This window comes from Quercus lobata, chromosome 10, assembly GCF_001633185.2.
Source record: "Quercus lobata isolate SW786 chromosome 10, ValleyOak3.0 Primary Assembly, whole genome shotgun sequence".
NCBI lineage: Eukaryota > Viridiplantae > Streptophyta > Magnoliopsida > Fagales > Fagaceae > Quercus > Quercus lobata.
Genome location: NC_044913.1, coordinates 20,445,838 through 20,465,936, shown reverse-complemented (window position 1 = coordinate 20,465,936; position 20,099 = coordinate 20,445,838).

Here is a 20,099-nt window from a genome sequence, read left to right as displayed (position 1 = left end):
TCCATAGTTAAATATAGTCATTAGCATACTATCTGTGATGCCCCAATTTGTTTGATTGTGTGATGTGTGTGGGTGTGTGATGAGTCCCACATCGGGTATTTACTGGGTTGAACTGGGCTTTATTAACAACTACAAGGAGCTTCAATTGTGACTAGTCCTTTTGAGGTATAGCGCAGATGTGGCTAGCGCTTTTCCTTAGGTCGTTACACTATCACTTTATTATCACTACAAGTTCTTGAATACCCATTTTAATCTATTGATCATTCTTGTATTTTTCTAGAATCTAAAAGAACAGACAATTCTGGCTTTCTAGGTTGAGCATGCATGTGCATGCCTAAGCATGCAAACATATGCTCATGGAGATGTGTACGAATGCACGAGCATGTGTACTCCTGCCTACCTAGAAATGCACAGTAGGTAACACAATCAAAACTACTCTTAAACTATCCTAGCATGCTTCTATTCTACAAAATGGTAAACCTAAGCTACATAGAAGATTATTAAAGTAATCAAACAACAATAAAAACAACAAAATTTAAAGGAAGGAAATGAAAGAGACAAAATTAGACCTTTACCTCAAAACAAAAGAGCTCTTGGAGCTTGATTTTGACTGTTTCCCTTGGTCAATCTACAAAACAAAATGCCTAAAGGGTTAGCAAGTTTAACAAGAGGGCTTAGACCTGAAATAGGTCCTAGCCAAGAAACTTTGACTTTAGAATGCTTTTTGAAGTAAAAAGCTTCTCTTGAATTACTTTTTTGTAGTAGATTTGGTGTGTTTTAGAAAAAGGGCCGTGAGGCCTTTTTATAGTGTTCAATGAGGAGGAGCAGATCTTTCCATGCGTACATATACTCGAGCATGCATACGCACGCTTAGGGTTCTTGCAAGGTTTTTTGCTTCCAAAACATCCTTCAAGTTAAAGAGTTGCTTTAGTTAGGCCCTAGATCAGTCTTAGACTCTTCTAATGATATCGTCATTGGAGAACGGAGGCTTAAGTCATAAGAGGTACAAAATGAGATGTCTACACCATCGGTTGGACAGTATCCACCACCGCTTTTGCATTAGTTGGGCCATTATATTTAAAAATACTAGTAAAGTATAAACACCCCCATTTTGTAAACATTTTTTAACGTTAACATGGGCAAAACTATCATTTTAGGACGTAAGGAAAAAATCATAATTTTTATTGTAGGATTTACAAATTCTTCACTTTAAAGCAAATATAAAAGTCATAAAAATCAACTCGACATATCATATGTTTCAATCAAACCACCGAATTCAAAGTTACAGTTGAATCAAGTTTTATTTAACGATTAGTATGCATCCTTATAATTAGGATTAGACACACTTGATCATAGATAATTAATTATAATTGGTCCTTTAAATGATTAATTATGATTAATAATATATCATGATCCAATTGGCCTAGGCTTAAATCAATGATTGTTATAGATATGTCTGTTTTTGTTTAATTCTAAAGGATAAAGTCTTAGTTTTTTTTTTTAATCTCTTAGAGACAAGTGTTTAATTGAAATAAATCACATTGTAAATATCCTCTAGCATATTGAATCCTTAAATGGCTCAATTTGAAATCCCAAACTTCAATGGAACTCAAAAACTTATTAGAAAGACATCAAAATTGCCACCAAAAAAAAAAAAATGTTGTTCATACTCATATTGTGGAGGCAATTTTGGCATAGTAAACGTGAGTATTAGAAAAAATCTATTTCAATGAAAATTCCTTACCATGGCATAAGAGCCTAACAGCCCTACAACATAAGTTTCATTGGCATGGCATGGCCAAAGAACCGGGCAAGCTTGTTTCTACTTGCCAAATGTTTCGAAGGGAAAAGGAAGTTTCAATCAATGCTAGGTTGTGCCTTTCTTTGCCTACTCCTAAAAAACTATGGGAAAGCATAAGCATGGATTTTATGCTGGGATTACCCCTTACTGCTAGGAGATGTGATTCAGTCTTTGTTGAAGTTGATACATTCTCTAAGATGTCCCATTTGATTCATTGTAAGAAGGTTACAGATGCTTCCAATGTCTAGTCTCTTCTTTAAGGAGATGTATAGGCTACATGGCCTCCCTATTCCCTAATTCAATCATCTCTATCTAATAGGAACACCAAGTTCTTGTCCCAATTCTAAAGGACTCTATGGAAAACGCTTGGTACTACTCTCAACTATTGCACTTCATTTTATCCTCAAACAGATGGACAAATTGAGGTCACTAACCGAAGCTTAGACAATTTTCTTAGGTTCCTAACTGGTGAGAATCCTAGAGAATGGGAGGCTATACTTCCATTGGCTGCTTCTGTTGACAATTCTTCCTTTCACAAGTCCATTCAACCTTGCCTAAATTGTGTATAGCACTAAACTAGCATGCATTACAAACCTAATCTTGTTAAAGTTTAGACCCTTGTAAACTCATATTGTTTAACCTAATTTAAAGCCAAGTTATTACTAAGTTCAATTAAACAGATCTAGGTTAAACAAATATCAATCATATCACATGAAGCAGAAAAGTAAAGAACACAAGTGATATGATGACACAAGAAAACCAATGAAACAATCCAATTTTAACGTAAGAAACCTGGGGAGGATTTAACCTAAACAATCCACAAGATAACAATTCACTAATAGAATGGAAGTTTTTACAATAGATTTAACCCTAAATCTAATGCTACCTCTTGTAGTACTTACTCATGTGACCACACGCAGCTCCGAATCCATGGACTCTTCTATTAATTATGAATTGGTTGCACACAAACGCTCCAGTTTGTGACTTTGAGATCTCCACTCAAAAGTTTAGATTATCAACAGTAGTTGATCTTGTTGCAGCAACTTATCACCACTGGTGCATCCAATATCAATCCAATCTCCAGTAGATGCTTGTTGAGTTAGAAGGTTACAGAACCTCACAGATCTCATAAGAGTAATTCACGAAACTTGAAAAATGTGTATTAGGGTTTCCATTTTATACCTAGTAGTGTTGGACTTAAACCCTAAACATTTCGCGGGCTTTTAGTCATTCTTTAAAATCTGCAGAATTCGTGTCTCGATCAGTCAAAGAACACACTCAAACCATCAAGCCTTGCAGTTTCTAAATTCTTCTTCATGCAGCTTGTTTGCTTTTGAAACTTGACTTGAATCAACTTGAGTAATGTCTAAAATTCTTCAAAGACACTAAGATCTTATACTAATCTAGTTTTTGTACTCGATTTGCCAACATATACAAATTTAGTTCCTAAACAAATAATGCTAAATATTTAAAACCTAACAACCTCTCCCTTGGGCAATCCGTGATGAAACTCACATACAACATGTATTGCTCAAACTCAAGAACTAACCCAATACAAGTTATTGCCCTAATACAATTCAATCATAATCTACTATCTACAAGTTGCAACAATAGGCAGTAGCATCATGAAAGAATTAACCTATAAATTCCTAAAACACTAAAGACAGATCATAAACGCATGTGTGGAAAATACAGTATTAACATAACATAACTTAGTATCACAAAACCAAATAAAACAAGATATCCAAATGAAATCATCATCAATATAATCATCTAGTTTGTGAAACAAGTTATAAGAAAAATAAACAACTTTCCAAATTCCCCCCCCCCCCAAAAAAAAAAAAAAAAAAACTCCAAAACAAAACAAACTAAGCAAACTCCCCCTAAATACATACATCAACTCCGCTAAGTACAAAAACTCTCTCACTACTACTCCCCCTTTTTGTTTCGTATTGCCAAAGGCAAGCAACTCAATCATCTAAGGGTGGAGGTGGCGGAAAAGAGCTCCTATACTCACTAAACTCAACTCTCAAAGCAACTATATCAAATAAGAAGGAGTCCAAAGGCTATCCATGAGTTGCCTGAGTTGTCATGAAAGTCTTCATCATGGTATGATGTGACAACTATGTCTCAAGAACTCTCTCAAGCATGGAGCAAAAAGATGGAGAATCTTCAGAAGGACCAGCAGCAGCAGCAATAACATCATCATCATCATCATCATTATCAACATCAACAGCAACTGTACGATCAATAAGCACATCCTCATGTGAAGACTTAACTCGTTGTCTCTTTCCAATTCCTTCACTTGGTTCTACTATCTTCTTTTATGCATTCTGCTGCTTAAGAAAAGTAGCTCCTAAAGGTGCCATATGATGAACAAACTCAGAAGAGGAGGGACACTCAAAATCTAGGTAGTATAAGATCCTAAGGATAGAAACAAGAAAGTAGAGACACTACTTCCTAGTATTATTTCAATGAACCTCAACTATAGTTTGAATGAAAAGAGAAGGGAGACACGTGGAAGCTCCAGTGATAAGAGCATATAGGAATATACACATATCAATAGGAATTATATGCACATGAGAAGTTCTATCTTTGTCTATGGCACTTTCTTCGCAAAGCAAAGCATAAGGGTGCAAAACTCTCAACCAAAGAAGCTGCTAACTTTGAGGAGGCATTTGAACTATTTTGTGAAGGAGTATCTAATTTTGGACCGTATTGGGATCATGTATTAGGGTATTGGAGAGGAAGCTTAGGGGCTGTTTGGATTTGCTGTTTTCCATCACTCATAACTCTGTTTCCATCACCCATAACTCAAAATTGGTGGCTCTCACAATTGTTTGGTTTGTTTGGATTTGTTTTAAGTTTTTGTTTCCATCACTCAATTCTTTGATTTTTGAGTGATGAGTTAAGGAAACTGAAAACACATTTTAGGTGTTTTTGAGTTATGGAAACAGAGTTTCCTTGGCATTTTGGTAAATAATCACACACTGCTGGGACCCATGGTCAAAGGCAAGTCACACCAGGCGCAACTTTTGATGCCATGAGCAATGGCTCTCTTCATCAAGCTCAGAACAATCACTCCATCTTCATACCACCACAACTTCAAACACAAAGAAGCCTCTGCCCTGCCCTCACCTCCTCACGCATGCACTCACCGAGCCCACCTTAGCCAACTCATTGACATGGTGCTCAGGTATGGGTCCCACAGAAAGTACAAAAAATTAAGTTATGAGAAGTTGGAAACAGTGTGCCAAACATGCCACCTTTAGGGAGTTGGGGTATTTTAAGTGATAAGTGATGAGTGATGAGTGAAGACTTTTTGAAAAACAAGCAGTCCCTTAGAATCTCCTGAGAATGTACTATTTCTAAAATATGAGGATTTAAAGAACAAAAAAAATGTTTTAGGTAAAGAGAATGGCTAAATTTATGGGTTACCCTTTCTCTTTAGAGGAAGAAGACAAAGGAATGGTGCAAAAGATCATAGACCTATGTAGTTTTGAGATTTTATCCAAATTGGAGGTGAATAGAAGTGGACAACTTCACCCTTACCTAATTCAAAAAAAAATGTTTTTTAAAAAAAAAAAAAAAAAGGTGAGATAGAAGATTGGAAGAATTATTTGACACCTATGATGGCCGCACATCTCGATGAGATGACTAAGAAAAAACTAAGAAGTTCTGGCTTGACATTTAATGTTCCATCAAATGCATGAATTGTTATAGGGAAGGTCTACCCTCATATCATAGCATACTTTTTCAATTGCCTAACCCCCTGCACCCTATAATTTAGAGATGTAACAAATAAGATTTCGTAGTCAAAAAATAGCAAATTTAAACCTAAAGTTTCAAAAGGTACCAAATTAAACCCTATGACTTCGTTTCTCAAAAAAAAAAAAAAAAAAAAAAAAAAAAAAAACCCTATGACTTCAAAATTAACAAATTAAATTTTCAGTTTTCAAAATGTAACAAAGTAAAATTATAGCCTATGTAAAAGCCTTTTCTTTTTTCTTTTTTTGTTAAAGGCCCACTTAGAAGCCTAGTTAACAAAACAGCCAAAGCAAGATTCAGCCCATTCCTTTTTATTTTTTATTTTTTTGATCGCATGTGACCGAAGCCCACTTGAAGGTATCACTTTTAGCGAAACTTTTTGAGGTGTTTGGCCCTCCAAAGAGATGGTTTTTATTACACTTTGAGCCCAATGGAAGAGTTTTTATTACACTTTGAGCTCAATGGAAAGGGAGAATGTGGGCTTGGAGCACATGCCTTTTCATGAACCCATAGGTGTCTAAAGTGTGAATCGAGAATCAAAGAATAGTATATTGCTGTAAACTTCCTTGTTTCACTCCTTATTTCATGCTCACATTGCCAATTAGCAGTTAATAGTAGATTCATCACCATTAAATGCTCATTGACCTAATCCCCCAATTCCAACAGTTTCGTTAGCCTCAAGATCTTTAAGGAAAATCAACCAAGTAACCTCCATTGGTCAAAAAAAAAAGAAAAAAAAAATTTAACATTAGCCAAACCAATTCATTTCTCCATCAAACCAACTCTATCAAAAAAAAAAATCATTTCTCCATGAAACCCACAACCCAAAACCACCAAAACTCTATCAAATAAGAGCATCACTTGGGGATTTTAGGCATCCTTAGAGACCTTTATTAAAGTCAAGTGAGTGAGAATGTTAATGCAAGCTTCACCAACTTTGAACCACTTCATTTATTATTGTTCCACAAAACACAATGTTTTCATGATCTTTTATACTCCCAAAACGTATAACCAAACGGACCCATCCTTGATTATATGTGGAGAATCCTCTCCTATGAAGCACGGGTGCATTTCTGGATTCAGGTGTGGGTGCAGGTGCGGGACTCGACAATTTTTGAAAAAGTAGGGTGTGGGTGCGGTGATTAAAAAATTATTAAAAGTATTTTTATATAGTGAATTTAATATTTTTTATATATAAAAAATTCAAATAAAGGGTAGAGCTTATTATTAAAAAAAAATTATTTATGATTTGTTTTTAATAAAATCAATATTTTTGGTAATTGTAAACAAAAAACCACCTTTTAAGAAGGTTCATTTACTCCTTTTCCAATTCCCAAGCTCACCCACATGAAACAATTGACTTTCCCACCTACTTAATTTATATTCTTTTGTTATATACATTTATTCTTTTTCCAACCATTTTTTTTTTTGTGTCTTTTCATCTTCTTCTTCCTTCTCTTCTCTTTTATTTTTTTATTTTTTATTTTTTCCCTCTCACAAGGCCACATGAAGTAGAAGAATGGCGACCAACTGCCCATTTCGGCTTGTTTTGGCTGGAATCGAACTGATTCTGTCGTTTCAGCTTCCATTTCCATCGGAATTGGGTCGAATAGGCCAGTCTCAGCCCCAATCAGCGCGAATCAAAAAAAAAAAAAGGGGGTGAATCGGAGCATCTACGCTGGACGCTGTGTCAGGACAAGTCTAGTGCGGGTGCGGCAACCTTGGAGCTGCACCCGTGCTTTCTTGATCCTCTCTCTCTTTCTCTCTCCTGTATCACATCATCCTAAATTTTCCTTTTTCCATATTTTAAGGCCAGTTGCCTTTTCTTGCTGTATTTGTGCTCTAACTCTTTTTACTTTTATTAGTAAGTAAAATGTTTTTTGTTCAACTCTCAAGGCAACGCTGTTATCCTTCACCATGATATATACGTGTTTATGAGAGCAATAGACTCAACCCCCATTTCGAACCCAGGTCTAAAAGTGAAACTAATCCAAACTTAACATTTTTGGTGACTCCGTTGAGGATTTCAGTAATGTTGCCTAAAGGAATTTGCCTAGTACTTCATGAACTTCATGAAAACAGGGAGTTAAAAAAACCTTGATCAACAGTTAATCAGCTACCTTCCACCTAAACATAATAATTTCGCATCACATTGCAAGCTTTTGTTAGTCTCATACAGGACTTTATTTTTTCTGGAGTATTGCAAAGTTGATTGAAGATTTAATATCACACTAAACTAAGCATCTCTAGTGTAATTCGAAGTGCTACGTCCACAACATTGAGACTAGAGGTTATTGCTGGAGATCACTGCCGGATTATCATTAAAATATCTATGTCTGTAGTTTATTTTATCTGTTGCTATTTTGTTTTGAGTATTTGAGTAATGAGGGAAATTATCCTTTATCACTTACGAAGTCTTTGAGTAGGAGTTGATAAGCACAGTGCTTATTCTTATACGCTTTGCAAAATAATATCAATGAAAAATTTATAACAGATGTTAATCTTTTTGGAGGTCCTCTTTCATTTGGATACTTTTTCCTCGAATTAAAATCAATACACGCTGCTTTGCCGAGAAAATTACAGGTCGTAACAAGAAGTTAAAAGCACCACCAGATGCAGAAAGCTACCGTTCATAACAAAAAGTTAAAAACTCCACTAGATACGCCATTTGATTATTTGGTCCCAATAATTTGTGGCGGAGGGACCAGATACTCCAAACCTTCTGAAATGAGATCTCAATTTGATTCTAAATGGGTACTCTCCTAGGCCCTCCAAGGTGAGTAATTTTCACACTTGGTGACCCAATTGTGCACCACATGAGGGAGCAAACTCCTATAAAAAATAATGATAATAAAGGTCGTATCTAATGTACAAATCTTTCATTTTTGCCGTTTTTTAGAAAGGTTATAATAGGCTGTCTTACTCTCAATAATTTTTGAAATGGCTGATTTTTTTGAAACTTGTCATTTATACTTATTTTTTTGGTGTGGCATGAGGGTTTGGAGCATTGAAAAAGTATTATTTTCCAGCCCTCAATTTTTAATTTTGCCTAATTTTCCACAAACTCTCTCGTTATAAAATGATTTGCGCAACATTTTCCTTGTTATAGTTGTCCTCCAAGATATTCTTACAATGGAATTCTCTTGTTCTAAAAGCGATGAGGAAGAAGACCATAGGTCTGATGTAAAAAGTCTTGAGAAATACAATAAGGAAATCTCAACTCTACCAAGAAGAAAAGGGTGGAGGTCAGACGAAGTCTACCATCACCATGGTTTTTGAAAGTTCAAAAACGTGTATAAACACCCTTGAACGTTTAGACCCCCAAATTGCAACTTAACCAATTCAAGCAATATGTCAAACAACAAGTGTGCGGAAACTTAACATAAGCTATAATATGGAATTGGTTAAAAACTATCTAAGCCAAAACAAAATACAATCCACAGCAAATAATAAAAAGGCAAAGATAGAGAGGAAGGAAGATGCAAACACAAAGACAACACGCGATATGTTATCGAAGAGGAAACCGAAGCCCTCGGCGTAAAACCTCTCCGCCGTCCTCCAAGCGGTAAACAATCCACTAGAAAATACAGTTGGGATACATGGACAGCAATAGACCCTCCAAGCCTAATCTACCCAGTGCACCTAAGCCCTCCAAGCTTCTTGCTCCAACGAGGTTGCGCCGAACCTTTTTCTTTTCTAGCTTCCCGGATTCCGCTACTAGACCGTAGCATCAACCAATGAAGATTGGTTCCTTCCTAACTGCTTCCCAGAAATCCAAACAGCTCTCTCACAGTAATGATAATAGTGAGAATCAGGTTTGGTATAATGCCTCTCAAGGATTTGACAATGGAGAGGAAGAGAGTTGAGGAATTTGAAGAGACTCTAATGTATAGATTGTGGGTGAATCAATCTTATTTTTCTTTAGGGTTTCTCTCTCAAAATTCTCTCTGGAAGCTCTCTCACAATCGTGGGTAAAAGGGGTATTTATACTGGAGTGGGAGAGAAATGTGAAACATCAGGTTTAACAAAACAAGGGTGGCTCGCGGCTTGACATCGCGGCTTGACTAAGTCGCGAGATCTAGTCGCAAGATAACCGTATGGCCAGTTGTCCTGTTTTGTCCTGTAGTGCTTCAACTTGCATGACTGTTCACCTTCCAGCATGCTTGGCACGTGTGCTGCGTCTGGCGGCTTGAAGCCGCGAGTCACCCGCAAGGCCCAGCCGCGAGTCTCTGTTTTCTTGCACACTCTTGAGCAATCTTCACTCTATCTCACTCACTACCCTTACATCAAACCCACCTAAATACAGGGTTACTAAATGCTGAATTACAAGCAAATTTGGCACGGAATAAAGCCAATTAGATGGTTGAATAAATTCAACCTTACAATCTCCCCCTTTGGCTATTCCGTGACAAAACCCTAAAACAAACTCTAGACTTAACATGTGAGTTGGGAACAGTTGAACAAAACTCACTCACACCTAACTCTAGAAGCTATGAAGCACTTGAATCATATGAACATAAGACTCCATGACTTGATCAACCAAGTGAACACTACAAGGTAGTAATCACAGTGCTCATTCACACTTGGAATGAACACAAGGACATACAAGTTAACAAGCACAAGGTAAGATACTTGTATGCTCAACACTCAACCAATGCATAATACACAAGGTATATGCATCTAGGAACAATCCTACAAGGGCACAAGAGTGACAGTACATAAATCAAAATGCAAGACATTTATCATTAAAGTACTGATTTCAACATAGCATAAGGGCTGCAATAAGCAAGGTACATACCATAAAGCCTACAAACTATGCACAAAACAAAAACCCTAAAAGCTTACAAAAGCACATGGGTACAAACACAAAACATCCTGAATAACATCATCAAAATATATTAAAGTTTAAACCAAGAGTATAGGTTAAGAGTTAGAAACAACTATACACCAAAAACACAGTGTATCAAACCCATATAAACATTAAATAGTCCAACAAACATAAACCTAAACCTATAACTTTAGAGGATAAGACTAAAAAACAAAAGTATGACAAAAGTATGTGTGTACTCCCCCTATCACTATGCACACTTCCCTTTGAAACTTTCTCCCCCTTACTGAATGCTCTCCCCCTTTTTGTCACGAATAGCTAAAGGCTCTCGTCCAATGTTTGTTGAATAGCATCTAGCTGATTCTCCATAGTCTCGAGACGCATTTGGACATGGTTGTTTATGGAGTAGAGAAGTGCCACAAGCTCATCAATGTGTTTCTGAATATGCTCAAGTACACTGCCGACTCTATCAATATGAGGAGCAGTCTGTACTTGCGAAATACTAGCCAGTGAAGTTTCAGGAACAGCACGTGAAGTAGATGTGGTATGTGCAGGTGTCTCTGATTCAGGGGCAGATGGAGTAACCGGAGAGATGTGAGCACTCCTTAGTGATTTAGAGGAGTGACTTCTGCTAGCTTGAAGAGTGAACAAGGAAATAGGACGTTGACGGGTCAACATTTTTCCATCTGCAGGAGGAATAATGCCTTCATGAAGAATGAGCTTCATGATGAGACTGCAAAATGGAATAATTCCTCGAGCTGCAGTTCGACACGCGGTCTTCCTCAAGGTGTAGTAGATGTGAGCACATATATCAATGGGGGCTCCTATAATAAGGTCACAAAGGAATAGAGCTTTCCCAAGATTGATGAATGTAGTGTTGGACAGTGGGTAGAGATTGGTGAACATGATCAACTTCAATGTGGTCAGCTCTGGTGCAAACTTTGCGGTGCTGATGGATGTTCCTGCACTGGATACTTCATGATCGGATCCTAGGATTTGTAGAATTTCTCCAACTTCTGGAGTTCGTTCATCGTAAGGAGTTAGATTCACATTCTGAGGTCTGGTGATGCCGAGAAGATCTGCGATGGAGTCTGGGGAAACGCTAAACTCTGTTCCTCTGACCTAGAAAATGAGTTGAACTCCAAGATCAGTTGCATTGGAGAAGCATTCTTTAACCAGCTCATCAATTGGATCATCAAAGTTCCCAAACAAGTTTGCCCAATCTCGTTTCTCAAAGATTCGAGGGATAAAGGTTGTCCCTAAGGTGTTAAACTCCACCACTCGTTCCACTATAGTAGTTGACTTGTCAAAAATGTTTGAGTAGACGTGTGAGGTAAGCGGAGTTCTGAACCTATCCTCATTGGGGTCTTGAGATGCCTGTGATGATAGTTGAGTCCTTTTAGCAACTGGTGTTGCTGGATCGTCAGCAACAATGTTTTTACCCCTGGAAGATCGACGAGACATCTGCAAGAGAACAGGCCCACAGCAAAGAACCAACAACAGTACCACACAAGATAAATGTCAACATGATTCAGTGCCAATAGAAGAAAAAAATTTCAATACATAAAAACAAACTGAAGATAGTGCAGACCCAACCAAACTTCCAACAATACAAAGGAGCACAAAATGACAGGTGCAGCAATATGGTGAAAGTGCACAAAGGCATAGAAAGACAAAACACTAACAGAACTATCAATGAGACAGGTTACCATGACCATGATATGCAAAAAAAATACAACATTCGAACATTAAGAACAGATATCATAAAACACTCCACAAGAGATATGAACATGGGAAAATATTTCAAAATGAAGTAACAAAGCATCCAAACTAGAGCACATGGTTGAGAGACACACATTATGTTATCATAAAAACTCAGTAACCCAATACTGAAATCCAACAACAACACTCAAGCAAGTGAAATGAGCAAGTCAAATAAACTCCAAACCCATTTAATAAAAGATTTTCAAACTCAACAACAGGCAAATATCAGAACAATGAAAAAGCACATTGTGACCGCTCAACATGAAAACAGATGAGAACAATAGCAAACATAACACGTCATACCCATTACACAAAAAGAGAAATATTTCGGACACAATATCAATCCAAACGGTAACAAAAATATCCAGGAAAAGGGAAAATGAGATTGAGAAAGCAAAACCCATACCTTTTCTTGATGATTTGGATAAGAAATGAAGTACCAATGAGGTTTGAAAATGGATTCACGGAGTGTTTGGAAAGGAGATAGTTTAGAGAGAAGATGAACAGTTACAAATGTTCGAGGGAAAACTGAAAAATATTTAAAAACTTCTCCTATTTCTGCCAAACACGCGTTTTTCGCGACTTGATTAAGTCGCCACACAGTCGCCAGTTCAAGCCGCCAAAACACTCAAGGACAAAAATTTGAAAAATTTTTCTAAGTGTTTTTCGCGACTGGAAGGTCTACCCGCGAGTGAGTCGCGAGCTTAGCCGCGAAAATCTCTGAGTAACCCTCGCGACTGGACCTTCCACTCACGAACAAGTCGCCAAAAATGACCCGCGAAGACGCAACTGAGGCTCGTGACTTGACATACCCGCGACTGAGCCGCCAAAACAGGGCAAAACTGGATTTTTTAAAATTTTCAGATTTTTCAAACAAAATACTTTCCAAAAACACCTAAAACACTCAAAAATATTTTTGTGCTTGAATTAACAAAGATTGAGCATGTGAAAACGCATTTCATCAAGTACAATCACACAAATGAATATGGCATTTATTGAACATAAATTTGTGTGTTGTGTGTGGATATCAACAATGAGATAGTCCTTAGTCTAATGTGAAACTTCAATGATCAATTCAACCAAGACATACACAATTAGCACTAGATCATGTGACCCATCTCAATTATAGAAATATGTATATATGACCTCCCACAAAACTTGATAACATAACTTGGAGCTTTACATTTGACTCCACTTTTAATCATAACATTTGATCTTTTTGATCTTTTGAGGCAATCACCTCTCATTGTGAGAGTGATATTTGACATTTCACTTTAATGAACAAGCCTTTGGCTTTTTGAATAAACATTTTCTTTAATATAAAGTCGCTTACCCTTTTTTCTAGTCGAATAATAGAATGTGCGACAGGCTTTTGCAGGTCAAAATCTCTTTTCATTTGGAGATTTACATTTGGTGAGCTCTTTTTAGTAAAACAAAAATAAAGAGTGGGAAGATATATAGACACAAGTCTATGCATGTCTTAAGATCAACAAAACCATTCACTAATCATTCATGACAAGTTTGAAGATCTATTTACAACAATCACATAGATTTCAAGATTTCTCCCACAGAGATATGAGTGCATGAAAACAAGTAATGCTCGAAAATGCACAAAGCCATTAGCACAAAGGTACAAGACAAAACAAGCTTTGAGACAAAAGCTCAACAAAGTCAATCAAGCTTTTTGATTTTCTAATTTTTTATGTGATTTTTGGATTTTTGACACTAAAAGCAAAAAGATTGATAAAACAAAATTAAAAATATGCACAAGAAAACAAGCAAACAACCAACAGCAAAAACAGCAATCAAACAAACAAACATTGTCACAAAGTATAGGAAGTATTAATACATGGACATGTTGTAATGCTTATGCATGAGTACCCTTTTTCACCCACACATCACTTGCGTTTGGGGTGATTTCCTTATAGGATAGGGTACGGGAGTTAGGGCTTTCAAACCTTCGTGAGAAGCTTTCCAAGCAGTTGGTGAATGCACCAATCATCTTCATCACGTTCATCATTCTGGGATCACCATTTTGATCTCTAGGTTGATCACCTGCCCAATTTCTTCTATCATTTCTAGGTCCTTTTGACCTTTGAGGAGTTGCACTATTCTTTGCTCTCAGCTTTTGGCAATTTGGTCGAGTATGCCCTTGAAGTCCGCAATAATGACACACATAAGTTGCTCTAGGACCTCTTTGTGGTCGTGGGCGTAACTTGGCACGAGATTCAGATCTGCCCACAGATTGATTACGGGGATTCAACATCCGTTGGTTCACCACATTCTTTTTCTCCTCCACCTTGAGCTTCTCATCAGTAAGGTCATCTACAACTGGATCTTTGGCCTTTACAAATTTCACTTCTTTAGTGACATTTCCAGATGAACTACTTCCTTCGGTATATCCCAATCCGGATTTGTCTGAAAAGCTCTTTTGAGATGAGATAACATCATCTAGCTTCTTGGTGGTGACCCTCTCTATTTTAGCATTTGCTTGCACAACCTCATTCTCAAGAAATCTCACTTTTGTGTAAGTTTCGGACAGCTCACCATTCAATGTTTCTATCTCACATTTGGCCTCCCTATATCGGATTAGGAGACTTTTGTAGTCCTCCTCTGCCTTCTTCATTTTTCTCACAGCAGTCTTGGCCACCCTTGTGTACTTACCCGACTTCTCCAAGAGTGAGTTATAATTCTCTTGAAGATTTACTGTGCTTTCATCTTCTTCAGCATCTGATTCTTCAACAATTCCTACTGATTCATCATCACTATGTTCTCCAAGGTCTCGTACAAGCAGATTCAACTCATCTGAAGACTCAATATGAGCAATAGTCATAAAAGCCGAATAGTTCCCCTCTCCATCACAGCTTTCTTCTGATTCTGAGTCAGATGAATCCGAGTCACTCAATGTCATGGCATACACTTTGCCTTTCGATTTCAAATAATTCGGACATTCCTTCTTAAAGTGTCCATGCCCGTTACATTCGAAGCAAGTTACACCTTGTGTAGATTGGGATTCTTTTCCATTTTTCTTTTTGAATTTCCTTTTCTCCCTTCCAGAACTTTGGAATTTTCTTTTATCATCAAATTTGCCATTATTTTTGAATTTCAAGAACTTTCTGAAATTTTTGACAAGGTATGCAACATCTTTGTCAACTACATCTTCTCCCAATGAGTCTTGATCTTCCACCTTCTCATTAATGGTCTTAAGAGCAAGAGATTTACTCTTCCGTTGATTGGGCAGCGACATCTCATAAGTCTGCAGAGAACCAACCAGCTCCTGTACTTTGATGTCATCAAGGTCCTTGCTCTCTTCAATCCCTGTCACTTTAGCACGAAAACTTTCCGGCAATGATCGAAGGATCTTCCTTACAATTTTTGAATCCTCCGTTTTCTCCCCCAAGTTGAACTTACTGACAAACACCTCATTTAGCTTCCCATAGAAAGAGTCAAAAGACTCATCCTCACTCATTTTGAGCTCCTCAAACCGAGTGGTTAGCATTTGCAACTTGGTGTCTTTCACTTTCTTCGTGCCTTCATAGGTGGTTTCCAAAATCTCCCAAGCTTCTTTGGCAACGGTAATATGAGAAATCCTGTGAAATTCATCTGGAGACACACCACAGAAAATAGCATTGAGTGCTTTACTGTTAGCATTAGATGCAGCAAGTGCTGCCTTATCCCAAGTGGATTTGGCTGCCTCAGGTCTGGTCCAACCAATCTCAACAGCATCCCAAACAGATTCATCAATAGAACACAAAAAAGCTCTCATGCGAACCTTCCAAAAAGCATAATTACTACCATCAAAATATGGAGGTGCATTTAGGGATTGAGACCGATCCATCTCAAAAGGGAGTCAAGGATCACACAATGGTAATGAAACCAATAGCAGTGTACCCACTCTGATACCAATTGAAAGTTCAAAAATGTGTATAAACACCCTTGAACGTTTAGACCTCCAAATTACAACTTAACCAATTCAAGCAATATGTCAAACAACAAGTGTGCGGAAACTTAACATAAGCTATAATATGGAATTGGTTAAAAACTATCTAAGCCAAAACAAAATACAATCCACGGCAGATAATAAAAAGGCAAAGATAGAGAGGAAGGAAGATGCAAACACAAAGACAACACGCGATGTGTTATCGAAGAGGAAACCGAAGCCCTCGGCGTAAAACCTCTCCGCCACCCTCCAAGCGGTAAACAATCCACTAGAAAATACAGTTGGGATACATGGACAACAATAGACCCTCCAAGCCTAATCTACCCAGTGCACCTAAGCCCTCCAAGCTTCTTGCTCCAACGAGGTTGCGCCGAACCTTTTTCTTTTCTAGCTTCCCGGATTCCGCTACTAGACCGTAGCATCAACCAATGAAGATTGGTTCCTTCCTAACTGCTTCCCAGAAATCCAAATAGCTCTCTCACAGTAATGATAATGGTGAGAATCAGATTTGGTATAATGCCTCTCAAGGATTTGACAATGGAGAGGAAGAGAGTTGAGGAATTTGAAGAGACTCTAATGTATAGATTGTGGGTGAATCAAAATCTTGTTTTTCTTTAGGGTTTCTCTCTCAAAATTCTCTCTGGAAGCTCTCTCACAATCGTGGGTAAAAGGGGTATTTATACTGGAGTGGGAGAAGAATGTAAAACGTCAGGTTTAACAAAATAGGGGTGGCTCGCGGCTTGACCTCGCGGCTTGACTAAGTCGCGAGATCCAGTCGCGAGATAACCGTATGGCCAGTTGTCCTGTTTTGTCCTGTAGTGCTCCAGCTTGCATGACTGTTCACCTTCCAGCATGCTTGGCACGTGTGCTGCGTCTAGCGGCTTGAAGTCGCGAGTCACCCGCGAGGCCCAGCCGCGAGTCTCTGTTTTCTTGCACACTCTTGAGCAATCTTCACTCTATCTCACTCACTACCCTTACATCAAACCCACCTAAATACAGGGTTACTAAATGCTGAATTACAAGCAAATTTGGCACGGAATAAAGCCAATTAGATGGTTGAATAAATTCAACCTTACAGTTTTTGGTATGGTTTTATCAAAAATAGAAGGAATTTTGTCAGCTTGCGAACATTTCAAGCCTCAACCCAACGACATCATTTTGAGCAGCAGTCCAAAATCTGACACAACATGGCTTAAAGCCCTATCTTTTGCCATTGTCACAAGATCCAGTTTCAACAATTATGCAAATCCTTTACTCCCAACAATTATGTAAATAAAAGTGGACAGTTTGGTGGACGCACTCACTTGATTGAAATAAAAAATAATAATAAATAAAAATAAATAAAAAAGTGCATTTTTTTGGAAAGGTGAGATTGTAGATTGGAAGAATTATCTTACATCCATAATGGTCATACGTCTCGACCAGATAACTAAGCAAAAACTAAGAAGTTCTGGCTTGACATTTAATACCTCGTCTAGTGTATGAATTTGATATATTGGAGGTTTGTACTCTGATATATAATGGCATATTTGCACCAAGTGTTTTGGAAAGCATGCCATCATTTTCGTCTAAGAACCACTTGTTACTTTAGTAGTTAATAAGGTTTTCAGCAGCAAAGCCACGCGTGATTCCTGTTCGTGTGAAGTATCATGTAGTACAACCCGTTATCATTAGCTACTGATTGAAATTGTAAAATCAAACTTTACTTGGAACATCAATCTTGTTATGTGTTTTCTCCCTGTTTTGTTTAGTGGAAATGTATAACATTAATGCATATGATTTTGCCCTTGTTCGTTTATATCAAATAAATGAAATGCTTATATATATTTACTGTGTATTTGGGTGAGAAATTTGTAGACAGAATTTTACTAATCCCATTATTTAAAATCCTATCATTTACAATTTCACGGATTGGCTAGATCTATCTCTCTCTCTCTCCTACCTCTTAATCTCGGTCTCCTTCTCCCTCTTTCTCCCTCAAATTTCGGGTTAGGTTAGGGAATTTGGGGTGGGTTCTTTTTTATATTTTACAGTGGAGGGGAAGACACCGTATAGATAGGCACTTGTTTTGTTTTTTAATTTTTGGACTTTTTTTTTAATTAATTTTTTTATAAATTAAGAAATAAATAATAAAATAAATATTAAATTAACGGCAAAATGGAGCCGTTTTGGAGATTTAAAGGCAATAGTGGATGGCAAGTTAACGGAGGACTGAATAGAGGGGTTTTGAAACTTAGAGAACTAAAATAAAAGAATGCAAACTTAAAAAACTGAAATGAAAAGTATTAAAACTTAGAGCGTAAATTTTGGAATTTAACCTTTTGTTTTTTTTAGTAAACTCTGCTTTGTTTAATTTGACACAATCATACAGGAAAGCTTTGGCAATAACTGCAATATAAACAGTCAATACCAAAAAGCCATTGGTAACTATAAAATTATATACACCATATTTCTCTTCTGCGAACACAAAAAACTATTTCATAGCAATCACAAAAATAAATTAAAGAAACGTAATCTTTTTTCTTTTGGGAAATAAAGAAATGCGAATCTGAAGATTGCTGGATATATTATAGATAATTTATTTATTTTTCTAATTATTTAAATAATAATACAAATAGATCCATCTAATCATAAAGAACACAAATAGATGCTATATACAAGAATAATAATAGAAACTAGTTGGCACATCTTGATGTCTCCAAGACATCCAGGGTTCAATGCGTCCCCCAACTATTGATATATAAAATTTTTTATAAAAAAACATGTATGCAATAAATAAAAAAAATAGAAATCTATAAAGTAAATATAATCTTTGCATAGATTTTATTAATTCATTCTTTGTACAGCTCCAAAGAATATAGATCTTGGAAAAGAATTGGTCATGTCACATATAGTACCAAGTTACGATTACAACAATCCATGGTACGTGTGTAAAAAAAATATAGTTTTTCTGTTTTCCATTCATATTAGATCCATGTTGTTTTCCTTTCACATTAATATCAAGTCCATGATTTTTTATTACATTTATAATTTATTCAAAAATACATTTTCCTATCATATCATTAACTTAATTTTATTAATTATACAATATGTTTTTCAACATTTATCAGACTCACACATCATCAAATGAGAGACACTTGTTCTTGATGATTGAAAAATATTTTGGTGTACAATTAAGTATAATTGAAAACTATTTTTGCTTCTTTAATTTTTAAAATAATTTTACTTTTAATTTTGTTTTCTAACAAGTGTATCAATTTTTTTTTAAGAAATTACCAAGTGTATCAATTGATTTTGAATATTATATCCAAGATAATGATTAATGATTCCACCATGTTGAATACATGGAATATGTTCTTGTATTACTGGATCAAATTCTACAATAATTTCAATTAAACTTAAAAAAAATTATTATTTTCTTAATAGATATTTCAATTTTTCCGCAAAGTACAAAGATTCTTTACTACAAAAATAATTTTTATTAAAATATTTCCAGTGATCTTTTTTCTCTTTTAATCTGTTCTTGCATCTTATAATCAATTTTATTTTTATTATTTAACCATATTATTTCTAAATCAGCCCAATCATTCATTTTAGTGATATGTTCATTGATTGTTTCATGGCTTTTAAGTTTATCACTAAGATTTTCCAATCCTTAGTTCCATCATCATTAGCTATTGACTTACACTAGGTTTTGAATTAAGCAACTTGCAAACAAAAACAGAAAATTTTATCCAATCCTTTTGAATACTCCATCCATTCTTTATCATGATTCTCCCTGTTTAATAATGTTCTGTGTGTGTAATAAGTACTAGAAAAATGTCTAAAATGCTCATATTTAGGGAAAATGGTATCATTCTCTAATTGGACCCTTTTCTACTAACAAATTTCATAATTTTGTACTAATATTTTTCCATTGACTTGGCTAATAATTCTATAATCTATATCTATATTATAATATCTAAAAGCTAAAGCATTAAATTTGCCTAGGTATAGAT